Source organism: Grammomys surdaster, unplaced genomic scaffold (genome assembly GCF_004785775.1).
Source record: "Grammomys surdaster isolate TR1022 unplaced genomic scaffold, NIH_TR_1.0 145, whole genome shotgun sequence".
NCBI classification, from domain to species: Eukaryota; Metazoa; Chordata; class Mammalia; order Rodentia; family Muridae; genus Grammomys; species Grammomys surdaster.
In genome coordinates, this window is record NW_021604603.1 from 2,498,386 (window position 1) to 2,515,929 (window position 17,544).

General features: G+C 43.2%; 1 protein-coding gene and 2 non-coding genes across 4 annotated transcripts in view; 1 reads left to right on the forward strand and 2 right to left on the reverse strand.

Moving 5' to 3' along the window:
- Positions 1–2,547, reverse strand: part of Mdm4 (MDM4 regulator of p53) — a 32,373-nt gene extending 29,826 nt beyond the window's left edge. For both annotated transcript variants that reach the window (XM_028764760.1, XM_028764759.1), the window contains exon 1: positions 2,433–2,547. The gene's annotated coding sequence lies outside the window, so the exon portion shown is untranslated. The remainder of the gene's footprint in view (positions 1–2,432) is intronic.
- A 7,705-nt stretch (positions 2,548–10,252) lies between these two features.
- Positions 10,253–10,325, forward strand: Trnak-uuu. The gene has a single exon. It is a non-coding gene; the product is annotated as a tRNA-Lys (tRNA).
- Positions 10,326–10,632: 307 nt separating this feature from the next.
- On the reverse strand, positions 10,633–10,705 carry Trnak-uuu. Its single transcript has one exon. It is a non-coding gene; the product is annotated as a tRNA-Lys (tRNA).
- Between the last annotated feature and the right edge of the window lie 6,839 nt (positions 10,706–17,544).

Here is a 17,544-nt window from a genome sequence, read left to right on the forward strand (position 1 = left end):
TCTCTCCAGGCCCTGATCTACTTTCAATATAATTTCATTAAAAGAAGAAGGAGGAGGAAGAGGAAGAGGAGGAGGAGGAAGAAGAGAAGAAGAAGAAGGAGGAGGAGGAGGAGGAGGAGGAGGAGGAGGAGGAGGAGGAGGAGAAATCAAAACAAGACTTTTTAAATGTTTTCTTTTCCTTGTTCAATTTTTGTTGTTTGTTTTCAGGCAGGGGCTAGGGGTCCTTATTCTGCAGCTTACATCCTTGAACTGACTTCAAAGTCAGCTTTGACTACCATGAACCTGAGATTCTCCTGCCTCCACTTCCTAAGGATTAAGACTATAGGGATATATCACCCCTCCTGGCTTTGGGGATTTTTTAGAACCTCGTAATGCTAACAATTTATATGGAAAAGTTAAGATGCTAAGAATAGCAAGTCACTTCCAAAAGAACAAGAAGGGAAGGACTTAGCCTCCTAGATAGCCAAACTTCTTAAAAATCCCATTTGAGTAGCTGGAGAGATGATTCAAAAATTAAGAGCACTTGCTCTTGCAGAGGACCTAAGCTCAGTTGTCAGCACCCACACGGCAGGTAACAACCATCTGTAACTCCTGTCCCAGAGGACCTGATGCCTTCTTCTGGCCTCTGTGGGCACTGTCCACACACAGTACACATACACACAGTACATACAGGCAAAACTTCTATACGCATACAATAAAAATAAATTTCGTTTTAAAAGTCTACTTGTGATAGCAAGAAAATATTAAATAAAATATACAGAATAAAATAAAGAACTAGAAACACACCAGGCAGTGGTGGTGCATCCCTTTAATCCCAGCACTTGGGAGGCAGAGGCAGGTGGATTTCTGAGTTCGAGGCCAGCCTGGTCTACAGAGTGAGTTGTTCCAGGACAGCCAGGGCTACACAGGGAAACACTGTCTCGAAAAACCTAAAAAACAAAAAAAAAAAAAAAAAACCCACCACAGTGCGTATTAATGACTGTTAAGAGAATGCTGTTTACCCTTATACTTGAAGGTTAAAGGTGAACCAGGATATGGGGCTGCTTCAGGTTATCCAGAGAAAATCTAAAAGTACAACCAATGAGGACTCAGCTAAAGTATATCTTAAAGAAAGTTGCTGTTATCTGAAAAGTTTAAGGTGAATAATCCCTGCAAAATGATTCCTCTATGGTTTAAATCTGAGAATATATATAGCTCAAGTCAGGAAAGACCCCAGGGATTAGAACATTAGGAAGCCTGAGGGGTTAGGGACACTGGCTGTCAACTTTACATGTTCACAATTTTTCAAACAGGAGTCGTGTTGTGGTCTTGACCAGTACAGTAAATGAATACTGTAAATAATACTTTGGAGCTAAAAAACTTTTTTCTAGCAGAAATGTATGAAGGAGGAGACTAAACTTGGATAGATATCAGCAACTGACACTCAGTATTACTAAACGCTAGGTACCTTTGACAGACACATCCCGTGCCTGTCATTAGGTGGAGCTTTCTAATCCACAAAGACCTTTCTTGAGTAGGACAAGACAGGTTATGTTTTATCCAGATGTGGCTTAATAAGAGTGGTGTCAAAATTTGGGGATGTAAAAGAATCACTGGGAGGTGTGCTAATTAAAGATAATATTCGTGGTCCCGGAGAGGCAAAGGAGCGGACTGTTTTGGGGGCAGGGGCAGATGAGATGACTCTTTGTAAATTCAAACCCCGCCTGGCCTATACAGCAAGCTCCAGGTTAGCCAGGTCTGGCCACAGCGAGATCCTGTCTCAAAATTAATAATAATAATAATAATTTTTCATATTCGTGGAGGATATTTTTTTTAAAATACTTTAAATGCCGAGGTCCATATGAAGACCGCAAACGAGTATCTTTCACATACTAAAGCAGTCAGTCTGCAGCCTTAAAAATTATTTAAATCTAGCCGGGCGGTGGTGGCGCACGCCTTTAATCCCAGCACTTGGGAGGCAGAGGCAGGCGGATTTCTGAGTTCGAGGCCAGCCTGGTCTACAGAGTGAGTTCCAGGACAGCCAGGGCTATACAGAGAAACCCTGTCTCGAAAAACCAAAAAAAAAAAAAAAAAATTATTTAAATCTTAAGTCTCGTCAATGTCACTCTCCAGGTCTCCATTTCTCCGACTCCTTTCCTTCAAAGTGCCTCAACACCCCCTCAAAGTGGAAGTGCAAATAAAGCATCAACCCATTCACTTTGCTTTTAGTCTGTTACTGAAACTCCGTTTCACCACACTCCATTTTTCTCAACCGTGGGGTCGAAACGCCACCCTTCCCCCACAGCTTCTTCCGCGGTCCCGCGGCCCCACGGCCCCGCGGCCCACGCCGCCCTCCGCGCCCCAGGCTCCTCCCGCCCGGTTCTCAGCTACGAGTCCTCAGGGCCTTCTGTCCGCTCCCCCCGCACCCCGCGGGTCAGACCCCACCGCCACACCTTACGGCCGCTCCATGAGTCGCTCCCCCCTCCTAGCTGGGGGAGGGGTGGCAGTTGTAGATCCTAAGGCCTGTACAGCATTTTGAAACTGCGAGCAACGGCAGCACCACTTCCGGCCTCTCAAACCCAGCGTTCGCAAGAGCTTCCGGGGAGGCCGGGGAAACCATAGAGGGGACCCTGGAGGACTAGAGAGCTAGAAGGGCTGAAGAATCTACCATCGAGTACATGCTAGTCCGGGAAGAGAACTTCCAGTCAAAGGCGGTGTCCGCTGGAGATTTTCGATTTTATTTTACTTTCGAGACAAGGATTCTCTGTGTAGCTCTGGCTGTCCTGGAACTCACTATGTAAACCAGGCCGCCTCCTGAGTACTGGAATTTAAGGCTTGCTACACCATGCCTTGCATATAGAGGTTTTGAAAAAGAAGAGGGGGCAGAAGCAGGCGGATTTCTGAGTTCGAGGCCGGCCTGGTCTACAGAGTTCCAGGACAGCCAGGGCTATACAGAGAAATCCTGTCTCGAAAAACCAAAAAAAAAAAAAAAAAATAAGAGGGATTTTCTTCAACCTCTGTACGTGCCATTTGGTTTTTGAGACAGGGTCTCTCTATTTCTCCCTGGTTTTCCTTTGCCTTTATTCAGAGTGCTAGAATTAAAGTTGTGCCTCTACTACCCCGCTATTTGAAGACAACTAACGTATCCCATCCCTAATCCTCTCATTTCCCTACAAGCTAAACCTTCCCGATCCTTTAACTTTTTTGTTTGTTTGTTTGTTTGTTTTTCGAGACAGGGTTTCTCTGTGTAGCCCTGGCTGTCCTGGTACTCACTCTGTAGACCAGGCTGGCCTTGAACTCAGAAATCTGCCTGCCTCTGCCTCCCAAGTGCTGGGATTAAAGGCGTGCGCTACCACTGCCGGGCTATTTTTTCAACATGTCAATAAGCCACCTTACTACCCTGGTCGTTATTTTCTGGACAAGAATTTGTTTATGTTGAGATGTTGATCCCAGAAACAGATGCATTCATATATATATATATAAATGGGACCTTGGGCTCCCGTGCACACATTGCACGTTCACTACTACGAACTTATTAGTTGGGCGAATGATTTAGTTGGGCGTTTTGGAATACAATACAAATTCCTTATTTCCAATGTAAACATTACCCGGTTTGTTTTGTTCTAGACAACGTCTTACTATGTAGCTCTGGCTGTCCTGGAACGCCCTATGTAGACCAGGCTGACCTGGAAACTCAAGAGATCTGTGTGCTTCTGCTTCCCTACTGCTGGGTATAAAGTCTTGTGCCACTCTCCCAGTTCCTGCTTATAACCTTTCCCCGCTGGACGATTCCGAGTTCTTTGAAGGAGTGAGGAGGTGATTCTCTTTCTACAGTTGCTGACAATGAGCTTGAAGTCAACACAGTTTCCTCAGAAGAGGGGGAAGGGCACTTGCAGGCAAATCCCAGTCACATATTCCCCTGTCTCTCTTTTTGCAACCACTTTTGTTTGGTTGGTTTGCTTTGGTTCTCTTCTGTTTTGGAGACAGGGTCAGTCACATTTTGCAGTCCTGACAGCCTGTAATGTATGATATAATGCAAGCTGTCTGGAATTAGAGTCAGTTCTCTGCCTGCCAAATTCTGGGAATACAAGCATGACCCACCCACCATGACTGACATAAAAACTTTCAGGCCCACAAGAGCTATATCATGAGATCCACTCTCAAAATAATTATTTCCCAACAGGAATTTATTTTCTATCTTTTAAAAGTATCTGGCTAATTTAGATTCCTTCCTACTGTCTCCTGGAATCTTGGCTTTATAATCCCTTCATGCAATTCTGATTTTTAAAAAATGAGCAATATAGGGCAGTGGTTCTCAGCCTTCCTAAAGCTGCGAGCGACCCTTTAATACAGTTCCTCATGCTGTGGTGACTCCCAACTATAAAATTATCTCATTGCTACTTCATAACTGTGATTTACCTACTGTTATGAATCATAATGCAAATATCTAATATGCAGGATATCTGATATGCAACCCCCGTGAAAGGGTTATTTGACCTCCTCAAAAAGGTCTCAACCCACAAGTTGAGAAGCACTGATCTAAAGGCTTCCAAAAAAATAAAAAATAAAAAAAAATAAAAAAGGACCTGAAGGTCACTCAGCTAACTCAGCAGATAAAGAAAGGCATTTGCCTTTAATCCCAGCACTTGGGAGGCAGAGGCAGAAGGATTTCTGAGTTCAAGGCCAGCCTGGTCTACAGAGTGAGTTCCAGGACAGCCAGAGCTATACAGAGAAACCCTGTCTCAGAAACAAACAAACAAACAACAAAAAGGAAAGGCATTTGTCTTAAACCTAAGTTTTTGGTTTTTTGTTTTTTGTTTTTTTTTTTTTAAAAGGTAAGACCCGGAAACTGGTCTAGGAGTCTGATTGTGTCAGGAAAGAACATGTAGTAAGTCCAGTTAAGGATAAGCTGCTGTCATCCTTGCTGCAGGCCAAAAGGTTAGCCTTTTCCCTTTTTTATTTTTCAAAGTATTTATCAACATAATTTTGTCTTCATCTCAAGCCTCAATAAGGAGACTGGAGGAACAATTCTGTGGTTAAAATCATTAGCTTCTCTTTCAGAAGACCCAGGTTTGATTCCTAGCACCCACATGGTGGGCTCACACCTATCTGTAACTCCAATTCCAGGTAATCCAATACTCTCTTCTGGCCTCCAAGGGCACTGTACACAAGTGATACACAGACATACACACAAGCAAAAATGATAGTTATTTCTCTGTCTACAGTGAGATGAGTCAATTCAAGCCAGATTAGATGATATTAAATGCAGGTTTATTGGGAAGATGCTTTCCATCCAGTTCACTGGCCCCAAGGACCGAGGCGAGGGAAACAAGCACGTGCATGCAAGAGAGAGCGAGCAAGTGAGCAAAAGAGAGAGAGAGAGAGAGAGAGGTGGAGGGAGAGGGAGAGGGAGAGAGAGAAAGAATGGGTGAGAGAGTGGACAGAGAGAAGAGGAGGAGAGTAAGGAGACCAAATTGTCTGGATTATATATAGAAGAGCCTCTGGGGGAAGTGAGGCAGGGTAGATACTGAGGGAAGCTAGGAGAACCTTAAGACTAGGACTGCTTTGATATGTAAAATATGCACCTCAGTCTCTTGTCCCAAAACCAAACACAAAACACCCATACACATAAATGATTTTGTTTGTTTTTTCAAGACAAGGTCTTATAGCTCTGGTTGTCCTGGAACTCACTATGTAGACCAGGCTGGACTCGAACTCACAAAGACCCACCTGCCTTTGCCTTATGATTGGATTAAATGTGTGTGCCACTATGTCAAGACATAAATAACTTTTTAAAACAAAGCCTCAATATAAATATGTCCAACACAACATGGCTTAAAAAATAGAGCTTTACCAGCATATGGGAGGGCTGAAACAGGAAGATCACTCAAGGCCCTGTCTTGAGAAAAAAAAAAGCATGGAGCCCATACCCATCATAACTGACATGCTGTATAAGTTGAGGTCAGAAAACAATGTGAGTAAATATATTCTCTCCTACCATGTAGGTTCCAGGTGTTAGACTCAAATCGTTAGACTCCTCTGCAAGTGTCTACCCACTTGATGAGTAGCCATCTTGATGGGCCCTTAGCATGGTTGTTAAACCACCAAAGAACTTGCCTAACCGTGCTTAGTATCAACAGCATCTCTCCAGCTTCTCGATGCTTTTTGTAAGATTTCATTGATTTACTACAATAAATAGTAAACTAAGGCTAGGCAAGGTGGCACACTCCTTTAATCCCAGCATTCCAAAGGCAGAAACAGGAGGGTCTCTGAGTTCCAGGCCAGCCTGATCTTCATGACAAGAGAGACCCTGTCTCAAAACAAAACAAAACAAAACAAAAACAGTAAACCATAACTATACCAATCAAATAAATTTAACAAAAAATAAATTGGCTTAAAGGTTCAAAGCTGATCTTGGTGTTCACCACTTCCTTCCTTAAGAAGACCGTGACATAAATAAACAGGAAACCTGATTTCTGGTCTAACTGTTTCTTAAAACCAGAACATTATCCAGTTTTATAACTTTCAGTGTCTCAAGTTATAAAAGAAAATGGATGAATTAAATGTCTTTTATGACCCTTTTAAATTAAAAAGAATTAGCAGACAATATTTCTGAAATATAACCTTTCTGAAACAAAGCTACAATGGTAATTCCCTCATTCATACAAAAGGATATGAAGATGAATATAATTTTTCTATACCACTCTTCCTAGAAACTGTACTTATCTATAGGAAGAAATGTCTTCTCTAACATCTCCAGTTTCAAATTCAGAGAGAATCATTTTCCTGAGTCTGATACTTACCTGTACAATGCATTTCTTTACATGTTTAGGACTTGTAAAAAGAATTATTTATTTTGTATATGAGAGGCAAGTATGCATGTGGAGGTCAGAGGTGATTTTCTCTTTCCACAATATAGGTTCCAGGATTCAAACTCAGGCCTTGGGTTTAGCAGCAAATGCCTTTACATACTGAACCATCCTGTTTGACTAACTTTAAGGACATATTTCTTTTTTCCACCTTTCACACACATACCCTTAATAGGATAGAGGGGAGAGAGGAATTAGGAAAATCCCTGAATCTAATTTCTTACCTTTGGTTTCTTCTTTGACCACTGGAGCCTTAAAGGACCAACAGCAACCACCCACTGCTCAGGACCCTAGCATTTATGTACCCTCTGAAAAGCTCCCAGAATTCCAAATGCCACGCATTTGCAAAAATTATCTGCAGCTGGAAAAACCTCTCCTCTGCTAGAGCATGAAGCAAATTATAGTCAGCTGCTGCAGAATCCGAAGCAGCCCCACGTCCCTAAACCTGAGATTAAAACAAAGCACATTCTGAAAATATTTGTGTCTTTTAAAGAAACCAAAATTTCAGGATTCTCAAAAATGTCACTACAGGTTATTATTTTTAAGTCTGTTTTTTTCTTATGTTTTATTTATTTTTATGTCTATGGATATCCTGCCGGCATACATGACTGGTGCCTGCAAAGGCTAGAATCCTTTTTTGATCCCCTGGAGCTGGACTTTTAGACGGTTGTAAGCTTCCACGTGGGTCCCAGGAATCCCATCTGGTAGGTCACAATTGTCAATTGTCTAACTATTGAACCATCCTACTAGTCCTTTATTTTGTATTTTGAGACAGGATTTTATTGTGTAGCCCTGGGTCAGCCCGGGCTATGCGATATGAAGACCAGTCTGGCCTCAAACTCACAAAGGTCCATCTGCCCCTGCTCAACCATGACTTGCACATAGTTTACATTTGTGTGTGTGTGCATGTGTGTGTGTCCCCGCACAAGAGTATGTCACATGTGTTCAGGTGCTCACAGACCCCAGAGGAAGGCATCAGACCCCTTGGATCCAGAGTTATAGTCAGTTGTGATAGTCATATTAGATACGGCACTGGGAATTGAACTCAGGACCTCTTCAAGAGCAGAGACTGCTCTGACCACTGAGCCATCTCTCCAGCTCCACAGCTTACCTTCTTAGTCCTTACTCTCAAGTTCAATGACAGTAAATGTATAATTATTGTTCATTCATTTCACCGGTATACAGGCATATTAAATGTACACAGGTAGAATGAATTGTTATGTAACACTTGTGTCTGTTTCCCAGGGAGGCCATAACAAAATACGACTGGAGGCTTACACAACTGCAATTACTTTTCCATCAGTTCTGGAGGCTTGAGGCACAAGATCAGGAGTCACACGTTTGTTTCTTCCTGGTTTTTCTTTCCTTGGCTTGCAGTTGGCTACCTTTGGCTGCATGCACATGGAGGCCACTCTTTAGCCTATGTGTTGCCTAGCCTTTTGTTTTGTTTATTTTATCTTAATTTTTTTTTTTTCCTGAGACAGGGTTTCTCTCTGTAACAGCCCTGGCTGTCCTGGAACTCACTTTGTAGACCAGTCTGGCACACACACACACACCTCTATAATTTATGGGGGCTGGAGAGATGGCTCAACAGTTAAGAGCACTGGTTGCTCCTCCACAGGTCCTGAGTTCAATTCTTAGCAACCACAAAGTGGCTCAGGACCATCTATAAAGGGATTTGATAGCCTCTTCTGGCATTCAGGTGTACATAATAAACAAACAAATGCTTTTCATATTTAAGGTCATTGGCCTGTTTAGAATTTATTTCTGTGCTTGTTGCTGCATAGCAATTCAATTTTGTTTTTTCAATGTGGAAAATAACTGTTAATGGCTCCATTACTGAGTCTACAAACTGAATATGAGTTGGCAGCTCTCGACCTTCCTATTTAACGTAAACATAGAAGGCATTGTAAAAGAGGTATGATTTTTAAATATTTTTTTATATGTATGGAGGAATGTATGTCTGTACACTGAGCCTGGTGCCCACAGAAGCCAGAGGAGGGCATTAGATCCTCTTGGAGTGGAGTTAGTTACATGCTGCCCTGTAGGTGCTGGGAATTCAACCAAGGTCTTCAGGAAGAGCAACCAATGCCCTTAACTACTGGTCCATCCCTCCAGCTTAGAGGTAATTAAAATTGTTTTCATTGTTTTAAATTATGCATATGTGTCTTTCTATATGTGCATATGAGCGCAGGTGTGTAGAGACGTCTGAGGCATCAGATCTGCCTAGTGCTAAAGTTACCAGCAGTTGTAATTCACAGGATGTGGGAGCAGGGAACTGAACTCTGGTCCACTCTAAGAGCAGTATGCACTCTTAACCTCTGAACCCAAGCTGTCCCCAAGCTAGTTCAGGCTTTGGGTTAACTAAGATTCTGTAATTAAAACACACACACACACACACACACACACACACGCAATCATTCTATATTAAGATTGTACCATAATTTACATTCAATGTTATGTCTTTGTGGTCAAATCTTTTTGTACATTCCTATTAATTGTTCCTTTTTCGGTGTTCTCGCGAGCGGGTGGAGACCGATTTGATCCCAGACCCCCAGGAGTTGGGCCTTCGGCCAGCTGTGAGCCACCCGACACGCGGGCTCTTGTCTTGAAAAGGAGTGTACAGGCCTTACTATCTAGCTAACCTATGCCTCCAGCCCCCATCGCTTCTTAGGGTAAATTTCTTCAAGTGGGATTACTAGACTAAAGCAACCACCCTGAAAAGACAATTATGAAAGGAATTAAGGGAAAGAAAATCGCCAGCAAAGGTTCTTTACGGTCCCATTCTTGAAACCCTGTAGAGCGGTAATTCTCAAGTCAGCTCCATAGCAAAGGGCTGTGCTCAAATTACTAAGGAAGAGCCTCAGATGCCAAGATAAACAGCATCTCTCCGTGGCCGTGGCAAGCTTTCCCGTCTCTGGCTTAATAAGGTTTCTGCCCTTGGTGTCACAGCTGGTGACCTCCGTGATGTACAATGTTATGTTATTTGAACAGGTTGAGATGTACAGGTAATCTCTCAGGACCTCTTTTCCCCCATTTTTTATACTCCACAGCTCAGCAAATTCCCTTCAGGACAGCAAGTCTGTAGTCGCTCTTAAAACTCTCCCTCTTCCAACCCTGTTGCGTGGGTTTTAGCATGGATGTCACCTCTCCTGCCAACGGTAAGACTGGCCAAAGTTTGCCACTTCTTCAAACGTAATTCCGCGACGCTCTTAGCTTACAGATCAAAGCCCACCTAATGAGAGCAGACGAGAAGCTCGCAATTGTTAAGGGGCTAAAACGCAGCTGGAAACGGAACTTGAATCTGTTAAAAGTCTCACGGGAATACGACACATTGGGAGGAAGCAATTGCACAAGGTTTCTTACTCTTATGTAAAGAGCTGTAGGACGCCAGCGTCGTGAGGGCCCGGATAGCTCAGTCGGTAGAGCATCAGACTTTTAATCTGAGGGTCCAGGGTTCAAGTCCCTGTTCGGGCGTCTGTCTTTTTAAAAATTTTTCTCCCCCGTTTCAAATCAGCAAATGTTACGCAAGTTTAAGGGCAGTCTAAGCTAACTAGTATATGTATAGTATCGTCATTCTTTTCTGGTGAGAACTTGGACATTTCACGTCTCCACCGTTCAGATCTCCCTACGCGTCGAAGAACAAAAATTCTCAAGTATCTTAAGAATATGTAGGATCTCCTTAAAACCTATGAAATACACACCTAATAGTATTTTGAAAGCTAGCTGTTTCCTAAGAATTAGGCAATTACTTGAGTTTGGTACATCGTGCAAAATGTGCAGTCGCCCGAACAGGGACTTGAACCCTGGACCCTCAGATTAAAAGTCTGATGCTCTACCGACTGAGCTATCCGGGCGCTCTGAGCCTCAACTTTCTCTTGAATTTACTTGATATAATGGTAACCCGTCCTTTTTTCTCTGGCAAGCTAAAAGTAGGTTTCAGTTACTTGGTCTTTTTTTTTTTTTCTCCTTCCCTTTTCCCTCTCACTTCAGCCCCACTAGCTCCAGTCGTCTTTTTTTTTTTTAATATATTAAAAACAATATTTTTTCCATTTTGTTCCATCTAATTAATAAGCAATTTCCAAAGTCTTTTCATATTTGATGTTTGATAAATTGCCAGTATCTACTAAACTCTCTAAAACAAAAGCAATGCTAATAAATTACAGGAAAATGGACAAACAAGGTGGACACTTAAGAATAGGATTATGATCTTTTTATTACACTTTTTCTCTTCTATCATTCTTAATTTTAGTTGTTTTTCTGAACCACATTCCATTTCTCCCATTAATGAAAAATAATCTTTCCATTCACCAAAAGATGGAGCTGTTCAGTTAAACATTCCTCAGCACAAAGGCCAGACTTGTTGATAAGATAGTCTGATATTTCACAAAAATAGAAGTGAATGAAAGTGCAAAGGTGGGTCTGAATCTAGATCCTAAGAAAGGGAGTTTAAACTTTTTACATTTTGAGACATTCTTTTTCTCTACTTTCACCCTCCCAAGATGAATCCTTTCAAAGCAAGATTTCTATATCTAAGGGTATCATACTGGAGGAGGATCTCTCTGCGTTGAAGGCCAGCCTAGTCTACACAGTGAGCATGCTCTCCTGAACTCCACAGGCACCCATGTGACATCCACTTATACAGACATAAACATATAAACATAATTAAAGATAAAATAACCCTTAAAGATATAGTCAGTCTCCATATCTATCCAGTTCTGATACATAAGTTGTAGAATATAGAATTATGAAACTTCAAACACTGATAGGGAATTTCACCTTTGTTTCTGAGTACTTGAGTCTCCTACAAACAACTGCAAAATAGTTAGGCCTCGGTTGGGGAAATTTTCTTTTCCTAGAACTGTGTGCTTCTTTAAGAACAGTGACCAAACCAGCTGATGGATCCCAAATAGGCCTGGGTCTGTACACACGTGAGGGGGATTAATCAGGTCTGTTGTACACACCTGAGGGGGATTAGTCAGATCTATACATACATGAGGGAATTAGTCAAGTGACCTCAAAGGTCCCCTTCTGCCTTAGTTATGATTTCATGGCTGTGATAAAAGCCATGACCACACACAACTCGGGGGAAAAGATTTATTTGTGCTTAGTGCACCACATCACGGTCCATCACTGGGAGGTCATGACCGGAAGTCAGCCAGGGCAGGAACTGATGCAGAAACCTTGGAGTTTCCTTACTGACTTGACTTGCTCAGCCTGCTTTATTTTGTCTTTCCTTTCCTCCTCTTCCTCCTCCTCTTCTTCTTCCTCTTCCTCCTCATTTTTTTTTTTTTGTTTTGTTTTTTGTTTTTTTCGAGACAGGATTTCTTTGTGTAGCCCTGGCTGTCCTGGAACTCACTCTGTAGACCAGGCTGGCCTCAAACTCAGAAATCCGCCTGCCTCTGCCTCCCAAGTGCTGAGATTAAAGGCGTGCACCAACACCGCCCAGCCCCTTGTTTTTTTAAGAGACAGAGTTTCTCTGTGTTTAGTGCTAGCTGTCCTGGAACTCACTTAGAGATAGAGTTCTGTGAGTTTGAGGCCAGCCTGGGCTACAGAGTGAGTTCCAGGACAGATATGGCTACACAGAGGGAAAGGAAGGAAGGGAGAAAAGGAGGGAGGGAGGGAGGGAGGAAGGGAGGAAGGGAGGGAGGGAGGAAGGAATACAGTTAGGGGCTAAAGAGATGGCTAGGTAGCTATGAACACATCAGCTGTTGCACAGGGAACTCACACAGCAGGCAGCTCACAACTGCCTGTAACTCCAATTCCAGGGAACTAACGACATCTGTTCTCCTCAGGGCTCATTCCTGCAGGCCCCTGGAACACATAGACACACATGCAGACAGCAATAAATGTAGGAGCTGAGGAGTAATCGGGTATTGTCAAGTGGCCTGTCTAGCCACCCACTTTATGCTATTACTTCTGTTACAAAGAAACTTTATCATGTGCCATTACTACTGTTACTAGGAAACTTCCTCATGTCTGAGTTGATCGAATATTCTGTTATGTTCTCTGTTGGAGTCCAGGAATTGCCTCACAAACCACACAAACACAGATCTCAGTCAGACAGAGAGAGTTTATTGAGCAAACACCTCAGGACTGGTTGACTAGGGCCATGGTCCAGATTTGGGGAACTGGCCCCGATCCTACAGGGTTTTTAAGCCCCAAATCCACAAACATCTGGGCCAAGTTATTCCACCAATCAGGATTTAGGGATAGGGGGTTTCCTTAGGAACATGTCGTACACTTATCCTGCTCCCATCGGTTGGGGTATTTAACTGTGGCTAAAGGCTTGCCTTGTCTAATATTCATGTCCTAACTTGTCCACCAGGATGGGACTTGTCTAAGACTCATGTCTTAACTTGCCAATCAGGATGTCAGTTACCCATGTCTCTTTCTGCCAAGTAGGATGTCAGTTCCCAGGGAGGTCTTGGGAACTTAAACTTGATTAGACCACTATTCAAAATGGAAGTCTTATTCCAAATAGTTTCTTATATTGGTGCAAGCGTCTCTCTTATGTTGAGGTCAATCTCAGGGGCAGCTTATACCATAAAAGGTTATACATAGGTACAGGAAGTGCTGTTGGGTGGTTGGTTCAGTCTAAGCTTACTGTGGGTAACTATACAAGACAGTTCTACTGACTTCTATTGTGATTGGTTTCCAGGGACACAGAACATAACGAAATAGGTAATCGATCTTGGCATTAAAAAGTTTCCTAGTAACAGTAGAAATATATATAATAGCAGGCAATCCAGGTAACAGTTACCTAGGCCCTAACATAAACATTCTGTGCTTTGGTGTTCTTGGAAACTAGTCACGATACAAGACAGTTAGAGTTGCCCTCGGGATGGACCTCACTCAACATAAGAGAGACACCTACACCAATTGGAATATGACTTCCATTTTGAGTAGGGGTCCAGTAAAGTTTTAAGTTCTCAAGAACTCCATGAGAAATGACATTCCTACTTGACAGAGTCACATAGTGGGTAACTGACATCTTAATTGGCAAGTTAAGACCAGAATGTTAGGCAAGGTAAGACCCCCACCACAGTTGAATACCTCAACCAACGGGAACAGAATAACGTACCACAAAGACATTGCCTTAGTTAGGGTTTTACTGCTGTGAACAAACACCATGGCCAAGGGAACTCTTATAAGGACAGCATTTAATTGGGATTGGTTTATAGGTTCAGAGGTTCAATCCATTACCATCAAGGTGGGAGCATGGCGTAGGAGGAGCTGAGAGTTCTATATCTTATTCTGAAGGCAGTAGAAGATTGGCTTCTAGGGAGCTAGGATCAGAGTCTCAAAGCTCACACCCACAATGACATACTTCCCCCTATAAGGCCACACCTGCTCCAACAAGGCCACACCTTCTAATAATGCCACTCCCTAGGCCAAACATATTCTAACCATCACAGACTTGTTCCTAAGGAGACCCCCTATCCCTGAACCCTGATTGATGGAATAACCTGGCCCAGATGTTTGTGGATGGCAGGCTCAAAAGCTCAGTAGGATTCTGAATGAGGGTTATGGTCGGCTCTGGAGTCTGGTCTGCAGTCCTGATCAATCAGTCCTAGGTGAATGCTCAATAAACTATCCCTGACTGACTGACATCAGTGTACATGTGGTTTGTGGGGTGACCCTGGGACCCCAACAGGTATGACTTATAAAATGGACAGGACTAGAGTTTTCAATAAGAAAACTACATTATCAGGGTGGAGCTGAAGCAGTTGCCAGCCGCATGGAAGAAATTGTAGTGAGCTAAACAGATATCTATTAATTACTTAGACCTATTTCTTGAGCAAGTTACATATCTCAAGCAAGAAAAATATTTCTTGGTTTGCTCTGTCTCTATGCTCCAGGTGTGGGATGAATCACACACTCCTGGATTTTTGTAGCCTCTGGGTGGCCTGGAACCTGCTATGGAGATTAGATTGGCCTCAAACTCATAGAAATCTGCCTGCTTCTGCCCCCTGAAGGCTGGGATTAAAACTGTGGAATACTACACCTTGCACACCACGTTTGACAGGAAGGGAAACAGTGTCTGTTCAGGATGCCTGAGAGAAACAGGAATAAAGAGATGTTCGTGGCTTCCTCCCGCCAAAGGCCTTGTCACAGCTGGATGATAAAGCATTTCAAGTTAAGCTGATTAAATGAGTGAACTGCTTACTGAGCAGGATGGAAAGGAGGAACAGTGCAAATCTGAAAGGAGCTTGGAGAGCACACGCCGCTCTTTTGTTTTGTTTTGTTTTGTTTTTCGAGACATGGTTTCTCTGTGTAGCCCTGGCTGTCCTGGAACTCACTCTGTAGACCAGGCTGGCCTCGAACTCAGAAATCTGCCTGTCTCTGCCTCCCAAGTGCTGGGATTAAAGGCATGCACCACCACTGCCCGGCGAACAATCTTATTCTTATTAGAAGTTTGGCCTGGCAATGGTGAAGCATGCCTTTGATTCCAGCACTCAAAAGGCAGAGGCAGGGAGATCTCTGAGCTGGAGGCCAGCCTGGTCTACAGAGCTAGTTCCAGACAGCCAGGGCTACACAGAGAAACCCTGTCTTGGTGGGGGGGGGGGGGGGAGGAAGGGAGAGGAGGGGGAGAGAGAGGAGGAGGAGGGGAAGGGGGAGAGGGAAGAGAGGAAAAGGAGGAAGAGGAAGAGGAGAAGGAAACTAACACTGCAGAGCCCATCTGAGGCAGCATGAAATGACTCTGCTTTACGTGTATGGTGTGTGGAAACACCATCTCAGGCGTCATCTCACACCTTGCCTTTCCTAGAACCAAGCTTCTCGAGTGCATCTTGGAGCTGTTCCTTACATGACTGTCGGATTTAATGTTTCCACTAGAGGGCAAACTAAACTTACAAATTCTACACATGGACCAGCAAGGGTTTTGGTTTTTGGTTTTTGTTTTGTTTTATTTTATTTTTAAATTTATGTGTATGTGTGCCTGTTTGTCTCTGCACCGTGTGACGCACCTGCCTGTGGTGGCCAGAAGAGGATATTGTACCTCTGGAACTGGAATTTCTGGAACTGGGCTACTTGATAAGGGTCGAGGAATTGAACCAACTTCTCTGAAAGAATGGCAAGTGCTCAAATGGTTGGGCCATCCCCTCTCTCTCTAGCCTTTGTTTATTATTAGTTTTGAGATGTTTATGTATCCCAGTCTACTCTTGAACTCTTTGTCCTCCTTCCTCCTCTCTGGAGTTCTGAGATTACCAGTATGCAGTGCCAAGCCCAGCTGGGGGTTCTATAGATGTCACAGGCTTAATTTCATTCGCTAATTACTTTTAGGCTGCTGTTATTGTGATTTGCATTTTTTAAAGACAGGCTTCACTAGGGCTGGAGAGATGGCTCAGTGATTAAAGCCACTGACTGCTCTTCCAGTCATCCTGAGTTGAATTTCCAGCAACACATGGTGGCTCACAATAATCTGTGATGGGATCTGATGCCCTCTTCTGTCTTGCAAGATAGAGCAGTCACACACAAATAAATACATCTTTAAGAAGATGGGGTCTCATTGTGTAGCACAAAGCTGGCATTAAATTTATATTCCTCCTACACGCCTCCCACTTTGCAGAATTAACAGGTATGCCCAGTTCCCACCAGTCAATTCTTTTAGTGGTGTGTGTGGGAGTTAGAATATGAGGTCAGTACATCAGCATTAACTACAATCACTATGCTGTACATTAGATTTCTCCAAATTCATAGCTGAAAGCTTCTTTCCTCTGAGTAATAACCTGCCACTTCCCTACCACCATGACCTCAGCCCTTGACTGCTTCTGTCAGTCTGTCTGAATTCCACATACATGAACCAGATACTGTCTGTATCTCTTCATCTGGAGTACGATTTTCTCCATGTTCACTAGTGTAGGTACAAATGACCTTTTTTTTCCCCTCCCCCCCCCCCTTTTTTTTTTTAAGGTTTCTTGGTGTAGTTCTGGCTGTCCTGGAACTCACTGTGTAGACCAGGCTGGCCTCAAACTCGGAGATCCACCTGCTTCTGACCATCAAGTGCTGGGATTAAAGGCATGTGCCACCACTGATAGGCAGTTTCCTTCGTTCTTAAGACTGAAGAGTATTCTGTATTAGATAAGGGTCAATCACATTTTCCTTACATGCTCATTTATTAATGGGCCCCTTAAGGTGGGTATGTGGCTGTCAGGAATAATGAAGTAATGAGAAAGCTAGCCTGGAATTCCCTAGCTGATCTACTGACCTCAAAGGTACAGCAATCCTCCTGCCTCTGCCTTCTAAGGCTGTGATTACAGGTGTGGCAATCTGGCCTCTCCTGTGTTGCTAATAATAGTACCCTAGCCTTCTAAACCTACTGTTTAGTTTGGACCTGGAGCCATTTAAAATGCATAAAAAAGTTGCAAGCCATAAGAAAGACTAAGGTGTCAGAAAGATGGTTCCACAGTTCAGAACATTATTACTCTGCCAGTAGACCTGGGTTTGTGTCTTGGCACCACAAAGTGACTTAGAACCATCTGGAATTACAGATCTAGGAGATATCTAGGAGATTTATCATTCTCCCCTGGCCTTTACAGACATTGAAAATTCATTCCGCACACAAACATACATGCAGCCAAAACACCCAGACACATAAAATAGTCATAAAAAAAATTTCAAGAAGTCTCCAATGGAGTCAAGTATAGTGGCACAGGCCTGTGATCCCTGCACTCAAGAGGCGGGGGGGGGGGGG